At 36.6% G+C, this 6,512-nt stretch overlaps 1 long non-coding RNA gene across 1 annotated transcript in view; it reads left to right on the top strand.

Annotated features, from left to right (window-relative positions):
- Positions 1-1,348, top strand: part of LOC111085987 — a 12,068-nt gene extending 10,720 nt beyond the window's left edge. Inside the window, exon 3 of the long non-coding RNA XR_002610759.1 lies at positions 1,271-1,348. This is a non-coding gene — a long non-coding RNA (uncharacterized LOC111085987). The remainder of the gene's footprint in view (positions 1-1,270) is intronic.
- Positions 1,349-6,512: the final 5,164 nt, after the last annotated feature.

The raw sequence follows: 6,512 nt of genomic DNA, 5'->3' as shown, positions 1-6,512 counted from the left end.
CGGGTATATATATAAGAGGGGACAACGTGACGGGAGGATAATGTAATGTGTGTGTATAGATAGTGAGTAATTGAACTGCAGTCAGAAGTATTGTTGACGTTCGTTGATTAGCGTTTGTTTTAGCGCGATTGTTGAAGTTAAGTGTATCGGTAAAGTTATATCCGGAAAGAATAAACCAGTTTTATTAAGAAAGAACTTGTGTCGCTTAAGTTTCGTCGGAACGAAGTTACAGAAAATCAATTAACAAACGGAGACGTAACAATACTATAGTTATGGAAGGGTGAAATTATTAACTGTTACAGCTACGACAGTTATACAACTTTATAGCTTCATGCACGACCATTTTACCCAATGGGCAAAAAGGACTGTTGCTCAGGGCCCAACACCGTCATCACCAATATCAGCAGCAGTTGTAGATGCAGTGACAAAAATACGAAGGAAAGCAAAGAAATTCCATACAGTGCATTCAGCAACAAATTGTTACGTGAAAGAAACATAGTCTCGGTCTATCCAGATAAACATAATCCTTCGCGTGTACCTCACGTTACATGATAAATTAAGATTCTTTAAGAAATAATGATTATTTTTGCTGCGTAATGTTTTCATTAATATTACAAGCACGCTTGTCTATTGTACAAGATTCTTTATCGATTCGGCGCCTTTTTTCATTGAGGTATAACATTGACACTGAAAATTAATTACTTAATTAATTAAATCAGTATCATATTCTTATACTCAGTGAACATTTTAAAATTTAAATATAACTTTATGGAATAGTTTATGGAAGCTCATAGCAGAGATATATAAAACAAGATTTAATTTGAATTATAAGAATAATTTGGATGGGAATAACCGTAACAGTGTCATGAAAGAAAGGGATCTTGGTGTAATGATTGATCAGTCTCTTAATTAAGCCATCCAAGCAGTGTGCTGTTGCTAGTGGTAAGGCAAGTAGGATGTTAGGTTGTATCTACAGAAATACTGAATACAGGTCTAAAGAGGTTATAATTTCATTGTATAAGTCACTGGTTATAGGCCACATTTGGAGTGTTGTGTTCAGTCTTGGGCTCCTTACCTTAGGAAGAACATTGAATTCTTGGAAAAGGTTCGGGAAAGGGTTACTAGAATGGTGCCTGGGAAATAAGGGTTATCATATGAGGAAAGATTAAGATGTTTGAAATTGTTTTTTCTTGATCTGATTGAGGTGATTAAGATTGTAAAGGGAATTGATAATGTTGATGCGTCATCTTTTTTCATACTTAACGGCGAGAATAGTAGGAGTAGGGGACACAACTATAAATTTTTGGCAAGGTAGGAGTCAACTTCAGCTAAGACAGTTTAATTTTCTAACAAGGTGATTAGCCTCTGCCACGGGTTGCCTTCGGATATTGTGGAGGCAATGAATTTGAGTGAGTGAGAAAGCTTGATAACTATATGAATGATAAGGGCTGTCTTTAAGATTTTTTTATATTTATATATTTAATAGTTTTAGTTTAGTTTAAACGATGTGACAACCGAGATGGACCAATAGGTCCCTTGTTGTCCCTAAACATTATGTTATGTTTAAAATGCGTTAATAAGAGTTACAAAACTGTATTGTTTACTATGATAGGCACCTTCTCTAGCGGCTGTAACGGCCTACTGTTCCAATTTAATATTCTCGTTGGACCGGTGCTCACGTTTCAACCTGCTGAATAGCTTCGTCAATTTCTTGATTCTTACTGGAAGTAACTTGAAAAACAAAATAGGGTAACCAGAAATTGGATAATATTTTGTTGGTTGGGTTTTCTTTATGTAGGGTCGCCTAGTAATTAAAAGCATTGTATTCTGGGAGATGTAGCTTTTACTAAACTTTTTTATAATGAAAACTGTAGAGGAGGGAAAGAAATTTAAGGTGTGGTGCGTGCTGCTCTTCGCCTCCCCTTGGTATCGCCACTGCTAAGATGATTTACAGCATCAGATAACAAAGTAAACTTTAGACCTCTTGACATTTTACGTCATTGCAAGGCCTCTCTTTATTGTTTCCATTGTTGGACGGGTTCTTTTTCGATTATTCAGTTGAAAAAAAAATGCAAATTCAAACTGTTTAATGATAACAAAAACATTTAAATTCTTCGACTACCAGTTCTAGTTCTAGTTTTTCTAATGTTCGCTGATAGGCACGTAAATCATAGAAGGTGCTAATAAACAATTTAATTTGTTAATTTTCTCGTACTTACAGTACTTCTGGTATGTTTAATACTGCAAATAAACACAAACTCAATGTCACAAAACTAAATTAACTGACTAAATTCCTGACAGCAACAGACAAACTGTCTAACAAATTTACTAACTCAGTAATCAATCATCCACTATTTAAGCACAAAGCTACACAATGGGCTTTCTCTACCGTGGGTATCGATTTTTAGCATTATAAGCCCAGGGGCTTATTCCTAAGCCATTTGGGGACTTCTTAAACTTTGAAGAAGTTTCTAGTTAAACATGTGATCTTCACATGACGTCACATTCCTTCTGAATAAAAGATATATACAAATTTCGAAATTAAAATAAACATAGCCTACAGCACTGATCCTTCCCTGGATTGTGAAGTCCCTTGAGCAATCCTATTATACACACCCACAAAAAAAAAAGGTACATTAAACTTAAGCTTCCATAATGAAAAAAAAAAGTTTGGACAATCCAAAAAAACCAGTGTTCGTAAAAATGAAAATTAGTACCATTAAATAATTAATAAAACGTATGAGGTTTGTTTGTACCATCGACATTTTGATTAGCAAACAAAATATGCTTTCTTTACTCATTTACGGTCCAGTCAAACATTTTGGTGGTTTTCTTTTCCATGACTTACAGTGCAAAGATGGAACGACATCTGGTCTTTTATCAGCACTTACTGTCTTGTAAGTAGAGGTGCTCTCTTCAGGTAGATGGTCGAGGCAATCCATTGGTGGCTCCATTTCTGGTGATACTCTGTATGTGGTCTCAACAGAAATCTGGGGTTCTTCATCATGTAGTCTTTGAAGTTAACCAGTTGGCTGTTTTCCAATGTGTTTTCAATAATTATCCTGATCAACAACTTTCAGCTTGGGTCGTCTGTTCTTGATACTGCTCTGTCGCATGTTAAGTTGGTTGTTTTTATTATTTTGTGCTTCAATCCTTGTTGTCATTAGAAGTTTAACTTCGGTGGTATACTTGTCATGTAGTTCTCAGGGACTTCTTGGTTATAGATTTAAAAAATGTTTCAAGCGAATCTAATCACACATCTGTGCTTCTACATTAAGTCTATTCCTAACATTCACGCTTCTTCATTGTCAATTATCCACACTTCACGATGTGTAGAAAAGTTTCCTGCAGTAAGAGTGACTTCCAACTTTCAGCTTAATTGAAGATAATAGCCACTTGCTTTTCCAGTCAATCCATCTTGCTCAATCTCTGGAAGCAATTTCTCAGCTTTCGTTAACAAGTCAAGTCAAACAATGGTAGCTGTAAGACTAATGTCAATCAACATGTTGCAAAGCTTCTCGTTAATGAAGCTGTTGACTCATGGGTTGGTTTATATATAATAATGCACTCTTTATTGCAATAGAGGCAGATGAAGTATTCACATTTTCAGGATATTGCCTTTTTTGTTTATTTTTAATGGTTGATACATCAGTCTTGAATGTAATGTCCCTGTTCTCTACAGCTAAAATAATTTCCCTTTTCTCAATTTTGTGAGGAGCTTTGATTTCTTGAAGATTATTGTCTTTAGTTTTTGGTATATGGTTTACCTTAATGCTTTAATTGTATATTTTCCATTTTAATTGATACAAGTTTCATTGTCAACTGGTCGGCTTCCTTGAAAAATAACACACATACTTTACTTTAGTCTAATTTACATATCAATATCCACCATGGCATACACGAATTAGTTATGAACCGAAAAAAAGCCACCCTTTCCCATAGAGAATCTGGATAAAATCATTGAGCAAGTCCTTTCACATATTCAACATGCTTAGCTAAGGTCTCATCCTTTATCTTTACAATGCTCTTAAACTTTGCTTTGGAAAGTTCCTACTGAAATACAACTCCAAATCTATTTGATAAATTAGTTTTTAATGTTTGCTATTTGTTGGACTCTCTGTTAGAGGTTTGCTTAGTGTTGTTATTAGTGGTATTTTTTCATTTTGTAGCAAGATAATAGTTTGGTGTTCACTTCATCACCCATTTAACTTAGAACTTCTTTCAGACTGTTTCTTATATGCCACACATATTGTTCCATCATAATTTTTTGAGTTTTTGACTCAGAGATGCTACTAACCTGGCCTGCTAAATTCAATAACTTGATAAAGGAATGGTGTAGTTGGAGTAGTTCAGGAAGGTGAAGGTACTGCAGTCATAGGTGGCGAAACATCAGTGATAACTGGTGTATAGACACCATGGGTTCTTTTATTCCATATTGCATAGTTTATGATGTTTGAGAATGGAAGTTTTGAGTTGTTGCAGAAAGATGTGTAGCTGGTTTAATATTTGCATTTATCAGTTCACTTTCCAGAAGTTTTACTCTGGCACTGATGTATTTTCAATTACTTGTTTAATCTTGTTACTATTATATTTCTACACATCTTTGATCTTGATTTTATAATCATTTTGCACACTTCCTTTGATTTGTTTTACTTTATTATTGTAAAACAGATGGACTGTGTTGCTATTTGTTTATTGTTGAAATTTATCGCCAACAAGTCACAAACATCTACTGTAAAGAATCCGGCCCATACATACATACATAAAATCCTGACACTGGTGAGCCAGCTTGTACCTACAGTGGTAAATGGCGGTAGACGTAAACAATAGTGGGCAAAGTAGGCCTGTAGTGGTGGCGAAAATATTGTAGACATTACCACCACGCTATGAAACCATGTCGGCTGACTTTAATAAGTGGATAGAAAGGTATGAGCGACTAGGCCTTAAAGATGGTGACCTACGAGAGTTTGATAAACAACAACAAGACCTAGAAAGAGAAGAGCATCAACAAAAAAGAGTAAAGGCAGATACGAGAGGAAGAAATAGAAAGACAGAATGAAGAAAAAGTTTAGTTTGGTTTGAATTTCGTGCAACGCTACATGAGTGCTATCTGCACAAGCCGTCCCTAATTTAGCAGTGAAAGACTAGAGGAAAGGCAGCTATTTATCACCACCCACCGTCACCTCTTGAGCTACTCTTTTACCAATGAATAGTGAGATTGACGATCGCATTATAACGCCCCCATAGCTGAAAGGGCGGACATGTTTGGTAGGACAGGGATTTGAACCCGTGACCGTCAGATTGCGAGTCGAGACCCCTAACCATCTGGCCATGTCAGGCACAAAAAGAGAAAGGAGAGACTGAAAATAGAGAGAGAGAGAGAGAATAAGAGCACAATATGAATAAAAAAGAAGAGAAAGGGGAGACTGAAAATAGAGAGAGAGAGAATAAGAGCACAATTTGATAAAAAAGAAGAGGAGAGTTTAGAAACAGAGAGAATAAGAACACAAATCGAGATCATCAAGCTCACCCAACAGAAAGATGAAAGACCCAAGAATGACAATGGGGTCAAGGCCATCCAATCCAAGCTGCCCAAATGTAATGAACAGAAAGATGAGATGGGTGCTTTCCTGGAGAGGTATGAAAGATTTGCCCCAAGTTAGAAGTGGGACAAAGGTGACTTGGCACTCTGTCTCAACCCCTTCTTAGAGAAAGAGGCCTACAGGTGTATGCAGACATGACGTCAGAAGATGCCACAGACTATGACAAGTTAAAAGTGCTGCTGAAATGTTATGAATTTAACAAGGAAGGTTTTTGACAGAAGTTAATAGAAAGTTTGTGGCACATCTATGGATATACTTCACAAGGTGGAATGACATAGCCAAGTGTGAATATAGTTTAAAGGAGTGGCAGATCAACTAATACATGAACAGTTCATGATCACGTACTCCACTGACATGTCACTGTTCCTAAAGAAGATAGCACCAACAGACATGGATGAGATGATCAAGCTGGCAGAACAGTATATGGAAGCCCATGGAGAGAGTATAACTGGCAAGCCCAAGAATAACCAGTTAAAGTCGAAAACCACGGGTGTATAACCCGAAGCAGGATGCCACCAAAGGTGACAAGAAGTCAACAGACAAATGGGAGAAGAGATGCTATTCTTGTTATAAAATGTGGGACATTGGAGTGAGTGCAAATCTGTCACCAACAAGCAACTCCAGAATTATCAACATAAAGCAGCTGGAGCTACCTACAAAGATGGTGCTGACAAGAAACAAAAAAAGAGTGACTGTCACCATGGATCATCTGCCAGAAGAAACAGAATAGAGACAACTCACCAAATTCACCTCAAGGAAGAAGCGCTATGACCATAATTAAACAGTATGTGATTGATGGTCAGTTCAAGTTAGCAAACGAGTCAACAGTGGTGATTGGAGCATGTGACAAATATCGAGAGGTGCCAACAAACTACAAAATGACAGTAAGTTAAGGCTATGATGGGGACA

The sequence above is a fragment of the Limulus polyphemus genome, unplaced genomic scaffold, assembly GCF_000517525.1.
Source record: "Limulus polyphemus unplaced genomic scaffold, Limulus_polyphemus-2.1.2 Scaffold764, whole genome shotgun sequence".
NCBI classification, from domain to species: Eukaryota; Metazoa; Arthropoda; class Merostomata; order Xiphosura; family Limulidae; genus Limulus; species Limulus polyphemus.
Note: the sequence above shows the minus strand (reverse complement) of the source record. Positions and strands in the feature narration are given on the sequence as shown.